Genomic DNA, 16564 nt, shown 5'->3' on the forward strand with positions numbered 1-16564 from the left:
TTTAACGGCTTCTTTCGTACTAGCTTGTTGCGGTCCCTCCTCAACTCTAGCCTAATTCGAGATCTTACCATACGGTGGTCACTACACCTTACCCTTCCGAGCACTTCCACATCCTGCACGGCGCCAGGGTTATCGCATAATATGAAGTCTATTTCATTTTTGTGCTCCCCATTCGGGCTCCTCCAGGTCCACTTCCGACTCTCCCGTTTACAGAAGAAGGTATTCATTATGCGTAGGTTATTCCGTTCTGCAAACTCAACTAGTCGGTCCCCCCTGCTATTTCTACAGCCCAGACCATAGTTCCCAACTGCCTTGTCTCCAACCTGATTCTTGCCTACTTTAGCATTGAAGTCCCCCATAACTACAGTATACTGCGTTTTTACTTTAGCCATTGCCGATTCCACATCTTCATAGAAGCGTTCCACTACTTGGTCGTCGTGGCTGGATGTGGGCGCGTAGCCCTGCACCACCTTGAGCTTGTACCTCTTATTGAGCCTAATTACAAGAGCTGCTACCCTTTCGTTAATGCTGTAGTATTCGACTATGTTTCCAGCTATGCTTTTATTGAATAGAAATCCCACTCCCAGCTCTCTTCTGTCCTCTAGACCACGGTAACATAAGACGTGTCCATTTTTCAGCACCGTAAAGGCTTCGCCTGCCCTCCTAACCTCGCTAAGCCCTATTACATCCCATTTAATGCCCTCTAATTCCTCGAACAACACCTCGAGACTTGCTTCGCTAGATAAGGTTCGCACGTTAAACGTTGCCAGGTTCAGGTTCCATTGGCGGCCTGTCCGGATCCAGTGATTCTTAGCACCCTCTGCTGCGTCACAGGTCTGACCGCCGCCGTGGTCAGTTGCTTCGCAGCCGCTGGGGACTGAGGGCCGAGGGTTAGTTGGCGTATTCATGGGAGGTTGTGGCCGTTACTACACCAGGGTGGCCAATCCTGCTCTGGTGAGGGAGTGCATTACCGGCAATGGTCGCCAGGGTCAGGCCGCACCCCAAGCCCCTTTGTGCAATTCCATCAATACGCGGATTTTTTTTTTTTTAAATCCGGTGGGAATTGTCCGGTACCGGGATTCGAACCACGGGCCTTCTGCACGCGAGGCGGGTGTTCTACCTCTACGCCATCGCTGCAGCTCTTCACTGTTGGTGTAATCGAGACATTGATTAGAGACCATTTCCCCGTAATTCTGTGCTTCGATACTAGACCTATAAACATAATAAACCGAACTTCAGGTCTTTCTTTGACCACGAAAAATACTTCTACTCCTGACTGGTCCCCTATCATCAACTGTTCCGACCCTGAATTTGCCTTAGACCAGTTTTGCACTGTCATTAATTGTGCGGGTAATGACTGCATTATCATAGATCAGTCCAATCAAAAATACTCTAGTCCGCGCGCACCATGGCTTACAACTTCTATCTTACGTTCCTTGAGTAAGGAGGATAACCAATATAAAAAAACTAAACCGCAACCTTTTAATGACAAGCTTCAAATTCGCCTAAATAATTATGGTAAAATACCTTCCCTTGCACTCAAAAGAGCTAAACGTAACTATTACAAAAAATGCCTTCAGGAATGTGGCAATGACGTAAAGAAAAAATGGAAAATACTGAATGAATATTTAACTAAGGTCCAACAACCGGATAGAGGAATTACTCTACACAAGGATGTATCCGTTATCACCGAATTCGCAGAAATCGTAAATGCCTTCTGCGAATATTTCATCCGTAATGTTCATATCGCCACGGCTTCGCAGTATGCTCCGCCTTTCAATCGCAGTTTTTAATCTTTTTTCTTAAACCCTACGTGTCCACAGGCAGTTGAGTCCATTCTTAACGCACTAAAAATAATAGGCCCTGGATTAGATAGTATTCATGGCAAAAATGTTGTAATCATTAGTACGAACGTACTGAGCCACATTTTAACTGTGTATTTACGACCAGAATTTTTCCACAGCGACTAAAAGGGGCTAAGGTAGTTCCTGTATTTCAAAAAAAGGTGATCCTACAAACACGGACAACTATGGGCCAATTTCCATTCTTTCTTTTTTCGACAAGAGTCTGGAAAAACTGATAGACGTAAGGTTGTCTAGGTATATAAACAAGTTTAATATTCTCACTTCCAACCAATTTGGATTCCGAAAAGGTTTCTCAACTGACATTGCCATTGCTACTTTTACTGAAAAGGTTAAATCTTACATCGATGAAAGTAACATCTCGGGAGTGGTCTTAATAAATTTTTCGAAAGCTTTTGACACCATTGACCATATCATTTTGTTTAAAAAATGAATATTATGGCATAACTGGTCCAGGTCTAGCTATTATAAAAAGTTTTCTTCAAGATAGGTATCAAATTGTTTCCATCCACAGTCACAATTCCGCTAGGGTAATAACAAACATGGGTGTTCCACAAGGTTCTATTCTAGGCCACCTGTTAATTTTAACCTACATTAATGATGTTCCTCTTTGCCTCTCCTATTCCCCTTGTATACTTTATGCCGACGACACCACCATTTTATCACACCATGAGAATATCGATTCCCTTATCGCTAATTTACAATCAGACCTCTTCTCCCTCGAGCAGTGGTGTCACGCAAATAAACTTTCCATCAACGTCTCGAATACCTGTTTCGTACCCTTCTATTCCCCTTAAAAAAATTGACCGCCATCTGATCCTTAAATATCAATTCCCCACCGATTCCGTTACATGAAAAGGCTTCTTTCCTGGGTATCATTATAGACACGCACCTAAAATTCCATTTTCATGTTCCCGCTAGCTGCAAAAAAATTGCTTATGGAGTAAGGGCACTTCTACGGGCAAGGCATTTCGTTAACGTTCGAACTCTCACTTGTTTATATTTTGCATTCATTCACAGTCACTTAAACTATTGCATTTCATCGTGGGGAGACGCATACAATGTTCAGATTAGCCCATTAGAAAAGATCCAAAAATAGGTAATGCGTATCATTACTTTCTCGCCCCGTCTATCACCGTCGTGACCTTTATTTTCTCAATGGAATATTCTTTCCCTTTCTAAATTATATGCATATAGTCTTGCCATCATGATATTTCGTGCAATAAATAATGACCTTGTACTAGACATGTTCCCTTCTCATTTAATGTCCAACCGTAATAATACACGTTTTGCATCTCAAAATAATCTATTACCCAAAGTACGAACAAACAATGTAAAACAAACTATCGCATTTTCCACAATAAGCTTTTGGAACACTTTAGGCATTGACCTTAAAAACTCTAAATCCTTGTTCTTCTTTAAAAAGTATTTAAGCATGCATTCAATGAAACAAAAGGAATTAGGCTATGCCACTACTACTGGTTTTGGTTGTGAAGAACACTTCTGGCCTCTTGTTTTTTGTTGTTGTTGTTTGCATGTAACCATGTATGAACTATTTCGAACAAAAATGTATTATACTTTATTTTTTTCAATTTTTTATCTTTTTTCTTGAATGTTTTGCTCTTATTTGGTCTGTGCAGTATATACAGTTGAGCCATATTTTATGTATACTTTGTATTGTGTGCTTTTGAGGTGTTTCTGTATCGCCACAAAATTTTTTTTTACCGTTACGTGCTCATGGATTGCTGTCTTCCAACTACGTCTTTTTATATGCTTGCTCTTTACGGTGTAACCTTCAATTATAATCACCGATTCATAAACGGCCACCAAAAACTTCGCCCGCGGGTGGATACCGTACATGAAGTCCCAAATTCTCCTTGTAAATCACCGCACTCCTCCAGTAAACATTGCATGAACCCCGGCACACACTCGTTTGGGGGCAATGACAGGCAACGCGCAACTTAGCAGTATGACTCATTATCCGAGCCGATGCCAGCCTCATCCGCTACAACGGCGCGAGGTCAATCAGGGCTCAGATAATTACGTACCATGATATCACTACGCATAGCCGCCTCTCTCGCCGTCGATAATCTCCTGCTCTTTCTCAGCTAGCCAACCACGTAAAACGCTTATGGGGACTCCTGCAGACAAACTTATCAACTCCTGTACGCTAGGCAAACTCACACCGCGCAATTCATCTCGGCAAACTTTCCACTCAGTCGGAGCCTAGCCACGCTGGTACACTCTAAGGGGGCGTGTCCTAAAGGTCGCTTTCCTTTCCTTGATTAATGAATAAAGAGCAGTGGAAAGGAGCGCTGCGCCTCTCGGACCCACAGGTCCGGACACTTCTGGTCACCCACGCTGACACCGTTTCCACTGGCTTCGAACCGACGGCCAGATTAACCAATCTTCTATTTTGACTACATGGCCCCTTTAGGCCAATGGAAGCGGCGACTCCCAGATTCATTCTAGTTTTCTCTAGCGCATATGACCATTGTCACTAAGTATCATATCCAATCTCGCGTTACTTGAAGTGCAGCACACGCATTTTATCGTACCGCCAGCGTCCGTGGAACCGAACCGCTAGGCCCTGCTTCTGACCCATCCTTTCTACTCGTTACGAGCACAGAAACCTTCCTTCAGGAAACGTCGTAATTGTTCTGTCCCACTCCATACCTCTCCTACGCCCGTTGACGTAACCTGGGCTATAGGCTGTTGCGGCAGTTGCCTTGCGCCGGGGGCGGCTTTTTGGACGGTACTTCCTGTTCTATTATTCATGTGCGAACGAATCCCGACAGGCTAAAGTAATTTAAATGGGCCAACCAGCGGCTCAAAGCAGTTTCATTCCACGTGCTTGCTGTGTACGTAGAAGCAAAACGAACGCCGCCAAAGAGCCATAAAACGTGCCATCCTGACGTTAGGTGACGGGCTCCGATAAAAAAGGTTTGTGTGCCATTTTTCCGCTGTGAATGGTCCCTGCAGGTTTGCACACGATATTTTGAATCACACACCGCCTCCCTCCCAACCTATCATGCGGATCGCGAATGGTGCCGTACCCGCAGGTAACCTGATTTCCGAGCCCACAGCAACGCATGAAACTTAACAGCCAACCATAGCTGCCTGCTAGGCTACTCATATCTACTCAAACTCAAAATAGACTCAAAACTCATATGTACTCAGAAATCAAAATGTACTCAAAACTCAGTATGTACTCAAACTGAGAATGTACTTAAACGCAGTATGTACTCAAACTCAAAATGTACTTAAACTCAAAATGTACTCAGAACTTAAAATGGACTAAAACCCAAAATGTACTCAGAACTCAAATTGGACTCAAACTCAAAATGTACTCAGAATTCAAAATGGACTCAAACTCAAAATGCACTCAGTACTCAAACTGTACTCAAACTCAAAATGTTCTCAGCACTCAAAATGAACTTAGAATTCACTAGGTTTCAGACGTACTCAAACTCAATCGGACTCAAACTCAGTAGGGCTCACTCGGCACAAACTCACTCAAGCTCAAACTCACCATGCCACAATAGCCTCGCGCTCATTCAGACTCAAACTCACGCGTGAGTTGGAATCCAAATGAGCCTGAGTGAGTGAACTCACGAGTGAGTTCGACGACCTCTGGCTAAGAGTGTAGTGAAAACCCACCAAAAATCAACCAGCGAAGCTTGCACTAAGTCGCGCAAGGCTTCAACCATAGCGGAGCTGCAGGATTTGTTTATACGTAAGGACTGAAGCATCACGCGTCGCGCCTTTGGCAAAGTTTGAAATTGTTTGATTGCTTGATTGATTGATTGCTTGATTGATTGATTGATTAATTTATTTATTGATTGATTGATTGATTATGGGGTTTAACGCGCCGACGCAACGCAGGCGATGAGGCGCGCCGTAGTGGAGGGCTCCGGATTAATTTTGACCACCTGGGGATCTTTAACGTCCGCCGAAATCTCGTACACACGGGCGTTTTTGCTTTTCGCCTCCATTAGAAAAGCGGCCGCCGCGGCCGGGAATCGAACCCGCGACCTCGTGCTCAGCAGCGCAACGCCTTAGCTACTGAGCCACCGCTGCGGGTAAATTGTTTGTTTACATGTTGTCGTCGGTTCTCACTATGCTAGTAGTAGTCATCGTCATATGTACCCATGCCAAACATTACGTGCGCGGTAGCGCTTGACGACAGGTGGGCGCAGGGGCGGCGCCCACGTGCCCGACGCATGCGCGGCGTTCCTGGAGTGGCGTTGAGGTTCTGTAGATCAGGTATTGCGCCAGCTGTGGCATTGTAGGTTGCTAGGCAACGCGGAGCGCTCCTCACAGTTTTTGCTTCCTTTGTTTCATTTTTTGCTAAAGCCACTGCGGAAGTCGTGGACGCTTGGCGGTCGCCGCGAGTCACCCGCTCCCGAACAGTCGGCATTTTCTGAGTATTTTTAACGCGATACGAGCCTAACAGTGTGGTAGATTACATCATAGCTGCTGTTAAAAGTGGCGAATGCGCCCCGTGCGCCAGTAGCAAAGATGGTGAAAAGGGAGCAGGGAACGCCGCCACCAAAAGCCGCAAGGCCTACCTGATTTGATGCTTCAACCAATGCCTGTAGTCAAGTATGGTTTTATACGTCTAGTTTGCGCTGTGGGTGTGCGCTCCAGTAGGCAATTGCTTTGAGCTGGTTTTTCCAAGGTACCGCTGCTTCTTTTTCCCCCCACGTTCACAAAACTAGATAGGAATGACCACTGCCGCCCGATTCTTGTCCACAGCGTATGTGCGGTATGTGAGTGAGCGACCCTGCGAGTTATCGTCTACTTCGTCAACTGTGGGCTCAGCGGAAACGACGGAGGGAATGTGTATAATAAAATCGCGATCATTATCTCAGATAAGCTGCTCATAATACGACAATACGACACAATATTACAATAAGGCGTTCATAATAACTGCTGCGGGACAAAATACGTATCCATCACAGCAAAACCTTAACAGTACCCCGGCACCTTGAGTAATCTTGGTGACGGTGAGTGGTGACACCGCGTACCCTTAGCTCCCATACTTAAGCTGTTACTTACCCTGGCGAGAAGATTAGGCTAGAAGCCGCGAACGGTCGCCGTTGGAGTCTTGTTCAAGCTCCGGCGGACGGGCTCCTTGTCTGTTTATCTGGCAGGGTGCTCCGGGACCTTGCTGAGCGTGACGGAAACATCACCCGACCCCGTTCGTACCCTCATGCACACTATGTCATATGGTATAGTTGAAATCTTCCCTCCCAAATTATAGGGCCCCGTAAAGGGCCCACACCGAAGCTATATTCAAACCGCTAAGATTATTTTCTCAAACTCAGACAACTTTCCCCGATTCTTCGTTTTGTGATCAGCTAATAAAGACACGCCTGTGACTTGTAAACCTGTGTTCCTAATATCACAATAATTAAGTGCTGGATAAAATAACTACGACGCGAAGAATTTATCATATGTGCACTTACTGATTGCGGTTAAAAACAAAGACCAATCGGCAAACCTTCTTAAACTAACAAGTCTAGTTGACCTCCAAATCTCCATCACACCTCACCGAACCCTGGACAGCTGCCAAGGCGTCACATTAGAGACCAAACTGTTGAACCAAACTAAATCTGATTTCCTTGAAGGTTTGCGGGAGCAGGGAGTACCTACGGTAAAGCGTAAAACCATCAGGCATGATAACAAAGAAAATAAAACTAAACGTATCATTCTTACGTTAGACCTCAGCCAACTTCCTGAGTCTTTAAAAGTAGGTTTCATGCACGGTCGCACAAGGCCCTACATACCAATACCGCCCCGTTGTTTCAAAAGTCAACGGCTTGGGCATTATTCTAAGACTTGCCCTTTAAAAGTGACTTGCACAAAATGTTCAGACCACGATCATCCGACAGAAAACTGCCAGAGCACACATGTGAGCTGAAATTGTGATCAACCTCATCCGGCCTATTCTAGGTCTTGCAAAAAATAAAGTTGACAAAGCATGAAGGTTTCCCCAAATATCTAATTTCCAGAAGAGCGGAAAATATATACAATGCTTCCGTCTGGAGGTTATGTCGACGGAGCTCGCTGGGGGGCGGAGTGGCGTCTTGTGTCATCGGCAACGCAATTCTGCGAAGCGGACTGTGTCCTGCATCAGCCGCCCTCTGGGCTGACTCCAGCAGTTCCGTCTGTCGCCGCACAGACGTTGGAGCACGCAGATGCTGTGGCGACGTGCAGCACTCTTGGTAGTGGTGCTGCTGTGTATGGTCATGCTAACACGGGCCCAGTACTACTTCTGAGGCTGCAGAGGGCATGGACGCTGAGAGCCCTGTATCTGCTGCCACAATTGCCGCACCGCGTGCTACGGTTGTTAGGCACGCAGTTGGGTCCAAAGCTCTTCTCGTGGTGGGCGTCCAAGGGAGCCCAATTCTCGTACCTCCAGGGGGTCAGACGATGACATAAATTTCACAATAACACCAAACGAGCGACGCTGCCCGGCTGGCGGTGGAGAAAAGCCTCTCCCCCGAATTACTGGTCCCAAATCTGGTCCAGTTGCATAAAATAAGGCACGCAACTCATACGCACAAGGTTAGAAATTTACAGCTGTAATGACAGTAGAAAACATAGTTCAATGGAATTGTAGCGGCCTCATGAAGAATCAATATGACGTGTACAAAATTCTTAACAAACAATCACGCATTGTCTGCCTCCAGAAGAAAAATCTGAACTCCAAGCTTACCAATTTCTTTGAACAATACACTGTTTTCAGGAAAGACAGTTCAATCAACTTTTCAAGTGGAGTAACCTTCGTCGCACGAAAATCTATTGCATGCCAGAGCTTTCGGTTACTCAGTGAACACGAAGCTGTTGCGATAGGGGTAATAATTTTTAATAAGCTGATCACAGTATGTTCTTGGTACATTACAAGAGACCACTACTTATCCAGTTGTGAATTGGAATCCCTAATAGATGGGCTTCCTGAACCATTCGTTTTGGTAGGCGACGTCGTAACAAGCTTTGGGACTCTGAGAGAACCGATTCTCGTGGTAGTTTCTTGAAAGTTTTCTTGTGTCGTGTGGCGCTTGTTTATTTAACCAAAAACAGTCAAGTTTTTTTAATCTTACTCACATTACACATTCCTACATAAACTTGGTAATTGGTTCAGGCATTCTTTTACCATTGATATAGTGGGTGGCTGAGACCTATCATTACGGAAGTGGCAATTTACCAGTACTCCTAAAACGCATACGTAAAGGCCCAACGACTCCTTTACAATAAACCTATTAATAAAAACCGAGGATGACTGGAACAAATTTCAGGAGAGGTCACCACTGATGTACGCGTCAATGCCACTTAGCCCTTGACGAAACTTGTGACCTCATCACAAGACACATCATCGAGGCTGCTGAATACTCCATTCCCCAGTGCTCTGTTGACACACGTAACATGAGAAAGCCCTGGTGGAATGAGTGCAGACGGGCACGACAGATTCAGAACAAGGACTTTGGTGTCCTTCGAAGATACCCGACGGCATAAAACCTCATTACTTTTAGACGTGTAAAGCAGAGGGAAGGCGCATTCCTCGGCAGGCAAAAAAGGAAAGCTGGCGGTGTTCATAAAATCTTATACAGATACCCGCAAGGTCTTCAAAAAAAAATTCCGAGACTAAATGGACCAAAAACCTTCAACCTACCAATAGTCAGTACCACAGGCGACACTATTACGGATCAAGCGAACGCACTAGCCTAACATTTAGCATACGTCCCAAGCTCTGCCTACTGCAGGCACACGTTGCTACAACACAAAATGCTCCAGAAAGGAAACAGATTCGGGAAAATAAACGTCCGATGAGTACTAGAACTGTTAATACTCCTTACGACAAGTGTTGTTTGCTTTAGACAAATGTGAGTCTTTTGCGCCTGGGGCAGATAATGCGACATGTTCTGATCCAACACCTGCACCCAGACGCTCAAAATACTCCTTCACCTATATATCAAAATTTGGTAGCAAGGATACTTGCCTAGGTTTTGGAAGAAAGCAATTGTAATTGTCATATTGAAAGAGGGGAAAGATTCCTCAATGCCATCTTGTTACCGCCCAATAAGTCTGGCCAGTAGTAAAGTGTTCAAAAATGTTCACTAGAACGTTGATGTACTATCTTGAATACAATGGCATCACTGACAGTTGTCTGGCGGTTTTGGGTTGAGCAGGTCAACAAATGATCAGCTTATTGGGTTAGAGTCTATGTTAAAGACGCTTTTATGCAGAGGCAGCATTCTTTGTCAGTCGTTTTTGATTTAGAGAAGGCAAATGCCATCCTTGACCTATAATGTAGTGAAATATCAGGATTCAAGCTTAATACACTATAAAGGTGCGTATCAGAACGAACATTTAAAGTAACGGTTGGTGCAGCGCTGTCAAAAAGATGCATTCAAGAAAATGTTTTTTCTCATAGTGGAGTTCTGAGCTGCACGATGTTTACTATGAAAATGAACACGCTAGGTAAAGCACTGCCACCTTCAATTTTGTACTCTGTATACGTAGATGATGTACAAACGAGCTCTAAATCTTCTAAAATCTCTGTATGCGAACGTCAGATACAAGTAGGTGTGAATAAAGTTTCGAAGTGGGCAGAAGAAAATGGATTTAAACTGAATCCTGAAAAGAGCACCTGTGTTTTCTTTTCTAGGCACCGTGGCATCAAGCCGCAGCCTAGTGTTCAGCTTAAGGGAGTAGACTTACCGGTAACAATTTAACACAAGCTTCTTGGTGTCCTGCTGGACCGAAAACTCAATTTCATAGCACGTATAGGACAACTGAAAAAGAAGTCTATGAAATTACTAATTGTGCTAAATGTAATTTAACACCACACGTATGGAGCGGACAAAGCATGCTAGGCTTTTTAATAGTGTAAGAAGATGTCGCATAGACTATGCTAGGGTGGTGTACATCTCGGCGCGAAAAACGTAATTAAAAATGTTATACCGAGTGCGGCACCTCCGGCTCCGACTTGCGTACGGTGCTTTCCGGGCAAACCCTGCGCATAGTTAGTACGTGGAGTGTGATCAGTAGAGCTTGGAAGGTCGGCAAACTTACACTGGTGTAATGTATGCTTTAAAAGTCCCCTAAATTAAAATCCCGCTGTAGTAATATTTTAAGTGGCATGTCTGCTAAAACTTGTTCCTAAAGCGTCCGCCAATTCCTAGACCTTTTTCATGTCAAGGCTGCCTGCAAGCTGAACAATTACGAATCCCATACCAAAAAACCTAGAAAACCGGTATTGGAGATATTGTTGCCCTTTGGGACTCGTCCTCATTTGCTTGTGTTATGTCCTTTAAAAAAATTCGCCCGCCGCATCTTCCCACGGGGGGAACTCGAGTAAATGCGTCGCATAGGGGTGGTTATATCGCGTGAAAGTTGCGTAATAGGGTAGTTTCTGGTTACCGTTTCGATGTGGGGAGGGTTTGTAATGCTTAATTTCAACGAGTGCAGTGACGCTGCTGTTGCATTGTGTCGCACTACTTGTTGACGGTACTGTTGCTTCCATCGCTTATACTTCATATGAAGCCAAACGAAAGGCAAGCAAAGACGCACTTGACTGAAGGTCGAACGGGCGCTCCGCCGCTTATATACACTGCGCGCGGTGTCGAGGGAGAGGAGTATGGGGAAGAGACGCGCATGCGCGCACTTCCGTACACAAGCGCGCGACCTTTCCACGCCCCCCCCCCCCCCCCCACGCTGTTGTCACGCAGCTGTCACGCCGCTAGCACGCCGCTATCACGTGTACACCTGCCGCTGTTGCTGCTGAGCGCGACAGAGCGGAGTAACTACTGCGCATGCGCGCGCAGCCCCGCTTCAGCCGCACCGCAGTAGCTGTTGTTGTGAGCGAGGAGGGTACGGGGGAGAGGCGCGCACCTGTGCCTCGACATGACGTCATGAGCTGCGGATGCCTATAGACGGAGGAGTTGGCGAGCCTAAGAAATGCTCCGCATTTAAAATATCAGATTGCGCACAGAGAAATGACTCTACATTTTTTTTAGTTACAGGACAAGTACCCATACAATTGTTTTTACACTGATGCCTCGAAGTCTGCTTTCGCTAGGTCATGCGCCGCTGACAGGCCCAACTTTAACAGCACAAAAACGAATAACATCAACACCAGCATTTGTGCGGCGGGAGCATATGAAATTTTACTTGCAGTAACCAACATTATAAAAACCAAAACACAACAATCAATTGATTTTACGGACTCCTTGAGCGTTGTCACCTCGTTGAAGAAAGGGAGAACTATGAGAAACATGGTTCTAAATAGTCTCATAAAATCGATAGTGTTGGCCTATTCTGACAACATCGAAATATTATTTTGCTCGGTGTCTGGATCCAGGGACATTCTGGGAATAAAATCGCTGATAGATTGGCTGCCAATGCCACACTCCCAAGTGGTCTAGATATATCGCAGCTTCCATATTAGGATATAAAGCTACTTCTACAAAGAAAACTCCGGCAATAATGGCAACAAGAATAGAACGAACAAATCTTTACTAATTATGCTTAATAAAACACCACAGTTGGGTCAATATAGTACAGAAACTCAAAACAGATTTACCAAAATATTTTTGTGCACAGTGAGAATTGGTCACAGGTCGCGCTCTAGGTTTCCAGGTGTTGTTTATAAATTCCATGCTCCGAATGCAAATGAACGTACATTGGCCAAACGGGCAATCTGCAGAGCAGATTAACCTAGCACCAGAACGAAGTGAACAAGGACCATGCAAAAAGAAGCGTCCTGGCAGAGCACTGTGAGAGGATGGGACAAGGCGAAAGTACTGACAACTGAGCGCAATCTGTCTTCGCGATTGCTGCTCGAGTTCCTCGTCATTCAGACGACGCCCGGCAGTGTCAACGTAATGAACGGCAACCTGCACCATACCTATTCTAACTCGATGCACCGCGTAATGCCCAATGTATAGCTTCGTTTTCCACGGCACATGTTCATTGTGAACAAGCACCAAAACGTTAAACGGCATTTTTGACTTTGTCGGTGACCTACGATTGATCGTTGGAATAATGCTTTTACCAGACCAGACGGTATTCCGTCGAACACTGGACTATACTACGTGAGCCATTGCTGTTCTTAACTTGTACCTGTGTATAGGGCCTTTGACTACTGCTATGAGATAGGCCCATTAACGCACTTAAATATGGCCTTTCAATGTACCACTTGGAAGCATACCGTATGGCCGTTACGTATAATTTTACCTTTGTGTTGCTATAGCAAGCACCTGCAACAGCAGCAGGGAACATTCGAAAGACATGAAAAAAGGTGGTTTAGCACGCCAAACGTACACCTGGGCTATTGGGAGCACTGTAGGGGAAGGTTCCGGATTAATTTTGACGACATCGGTATTTTTGGTGCGCACCGAAATGTGGACACACGGGTCATGTGCACGTGATGCCTCCACGTGAAAATCGGCCACCCCAGGTGGTATCTAACCGACATTCGCCTCCACCGCACACCACCCTAGCCACTGAGCCACTGCAGCGAGTTAAACACATAAAATAAAGTGAGGTTTAGAGTACAAATGAAAATACTATTCACAAGCCTTATTTTCACAATCTATCTACATTTTGATATCTACCATGCAATTCCCTTCTCCAACCAGCCCCCCAAAACACCTTTTTTTTCGAGAGGCAATCAGACTACTCTTAATGAATCAAGTATTTTTAATTCGAGACCTGCCGCTTCTACAGTCATTCACTTCGTTTGAGAGATTAGTGACATTAGCCCTTTGCAGCACCATGAGATAATTGTCTCAAGATCAGAATGAAACCATTGACGGTCGTTGTTGAAAAAAATTAGGTGATAATTTACAACATCGTCTGCTATAGGCCTACTGAGAGGATATGCGACATGGAAGATCATAATACAGATTAAAAAAAGTACAGGAACAAGCAAACTGTCTGGGGGCACAACAAAAGTAGCCTAGCCCGAGGAACAGAGGTATATAGTTATTAGAAGAAGTAAAGTGCAATCAAGAAGAATGAAAATCTTTTTCTCTAGTGAGGACGTAGGGAGAAGATTGAGAAAGTAGTCTGTGATGTGTAATGCCGTTGAATGCTTTAAAAATCGAAAAAAAAAATTCCAGCAGTTTCTAAACCTGCGGCAATGGATCAATGTAGATCGTGAACAAATCCTGAAAGTTGTGTTTTTCAAGTCTTACTCGTGAAAACTGTGCTGATATTCGAATGTGATATTGTGATTTTATATATATTTAGCGACTAGAGAGTGGATACATTGTTCCTCGACCTTGCATATGGTGCTTGTTAGGGAAATTTAATGTTTAAATTCTGTGTCGATGAAAAGGTTGGTGTTGCCTCTACCACCCTCCAATCATTGAGAATAGTGCGTTTCAAGAGAGACTACGAAGGAAGTGCTGTCAGAATTCTACAGATTGCGCGTTGTACTCTACGGTGTACTGTGATAAATACCAGTAGGATGTGAAGTTGAAAAAATTGTAAGCTTACTTAAACAGAAAGTAGTGCCACACCACGTTGTATGGTTACTTGCAACTTCAAAACCATATCAAAAGATCCTAAATGTTTGCTTGGCTTGATTACATGCGGGTACTCGCTTCAAAGTCAGTGAAGTTTCTCTTCTAGCACTTCATTCATCATCCCTAGATTCTCTTCAGTATCTCCACTAAGCAATCACATGCTCCAAACGCACAGCACTGCTTCATGAAAATGTTTCAAATAACCAGAGGTCAGAACACCGCTAAGAAGTGTACATCATGACTAAGGAAGTTCCACGACCTGCAATAAGTAATGTGAAAAGACATAATCGGTGGGCGGACTGATGTGGCAGCAGTGCCTCGACCGATGCATCGAGCAAAGGCGCTGGCTTCTGAACAGGTGGTTCAAATGCGAGATGATAGGTGAAGGAATACCTTTTCCTAGAGGCAAAGCGTATGGAGCACCAACGAAAGGCCAGGCAGTACCTGGGTAGAGCAGGTGCAGTGTCAGTTGGCCAGGGGAGGCCCTGGCAAAGCATTTGAAACTGGACTAAAAGACGGCCTATCCAGGACTGCCAGCTGCAGCACCAGAAGGTACATAATCTGTGACTGCGCTGACACTGTTTGAAATACAAGAAAAGCACACCCAAAGCAGGAATGATTACATCAAGCAGATTTTAGTTCGTTTCAAATCAGTAACCTTCAAGGCGCAAATTAAAACATTCCCGCTACACCGAAAGTGAAATTTAGGTCACACTAAGACTGTTTTTTATATACACACAGCACTGTGAGTGGGCTATGCATGGTATATCCAAAGCTCACGGCTAAGCTAATGTGCACGGAAGGCACGCTAGCAGCCCATTTGTATCACTAGCTTCAACAGGAACCGGTGCGTGCTAGTTAACTCCTCCATTTCAGTGTCTGGCTTCTCTTTGCCACTTCCTACATAAACCGAGTTAGGTGTGTGCCTACAGCCCTTTTGGTAGTGTCTGTAGGGCCTGCGGTTTGAATAATGGGAACTTGCCAATTAGCAAATTCGTTTGTACTGCCTTGCTCACACGTTTTTTACCCACTCGAAATTGTGTAACTGGTCTTAAGACAATTTAACACCACCACTGCTGTTTAGAGCCATTCGTGGTCCCCTTAATTGTTTAAATATGAAATATTATTAATAACTTTCTGCACTAAATAATTGCAAAGCAGAAGCCTCTGAATCGAGCCCCAGAGTTCTCGCCAGCTACTCTGACGCAAGCACGTGTACGCTTTTCCTTATGAATTTGCAGAGTAGCTCGCGTTCATGTTGTTTCTAGCGTCATTCCAGTCACGCACAATTTCGACTGCCATCTGGAGCTGCAAAGGCACTCTTTGAGAGACACGTAACAAACAAACGCTCTGGTGCTAAAGAGCCTTGCATGATGTGAGCTAATAAGCTGCCGTGTACAACAGCGCGAGCATCGTGCCAAGGTCTAGCTTCAGCGTAAATTGATGTTGACTGCTGCGGAAATCGTGAAATGGTAAATTCAGGGCGCAAAACAAGTATGCTAAGTCGAGTAGGCTTTCAGAGCAATGAGATGGGGGCCAAGTGAGCCACTGACCCATAAACACCAGAACTCCTTCCAAAGAAGTAGAGAATGATGAAAAATGCGTACTTACCCCAAAAAAAACGACGTTCCCAACAAGACCTCCTTCTTCACTGTCATCTTCACCTTCCGGACACCAGCACACTTTGATCGGACGTAATGTCATCCACTCTTGACGCGCGGAATTTTCTTGACGCGCGGAATGGTTCTCCCGCGCTCGCGTGTTCAACACGCGTAGGTTGGAAGCGCACACATCAACATAAAGTTTTTATAACTATGATTTAAAGTTGAAATAAAAAAATGAACAAATCACCCTTGCAACGACTCAGCAGAAAACAAACGCCATCGACAAACCCACACAAAAAGAGGGAGATAGTTGCCAGGCTGCAATAGCCGCACCTCTATGTTTGACGAAAATTGTGTTAGTACTGTAATAGTGGAAATAATCCTTCTGCTTTCAAAGAGTAAAATGTGTCTATAACTTAGATTTGATGTTTTAGACGCGAAATTGAATAAAAAAAATAACTGACATATTGAAGAGGCATTTTGAAGTAAAAATGTATTGTAAAGAAGTTTTGACGTAAGTTATGGTTTTCTTTTCACGGCGGGTTTCTCAAGAGAGAAG

Source organism: Haemaphysalis longicornis, unplaced genomic scaffold, assembly GCF_048455015.1.
Source record: "Haemaphysalis longicornis isolate Haplotype H1 unplaced genomic scaffold, Haemaphysalis longicornis Haplotype H1 scaffold_2, whole genome shotgun sequence".
NCBI classification, from domain to species: Eukaryota; Metazoa; Arthropoda; class Arachnida; order Ixodida; family Ixodidae; genus Haemaphysalis; species Haemaphysalis longicornis.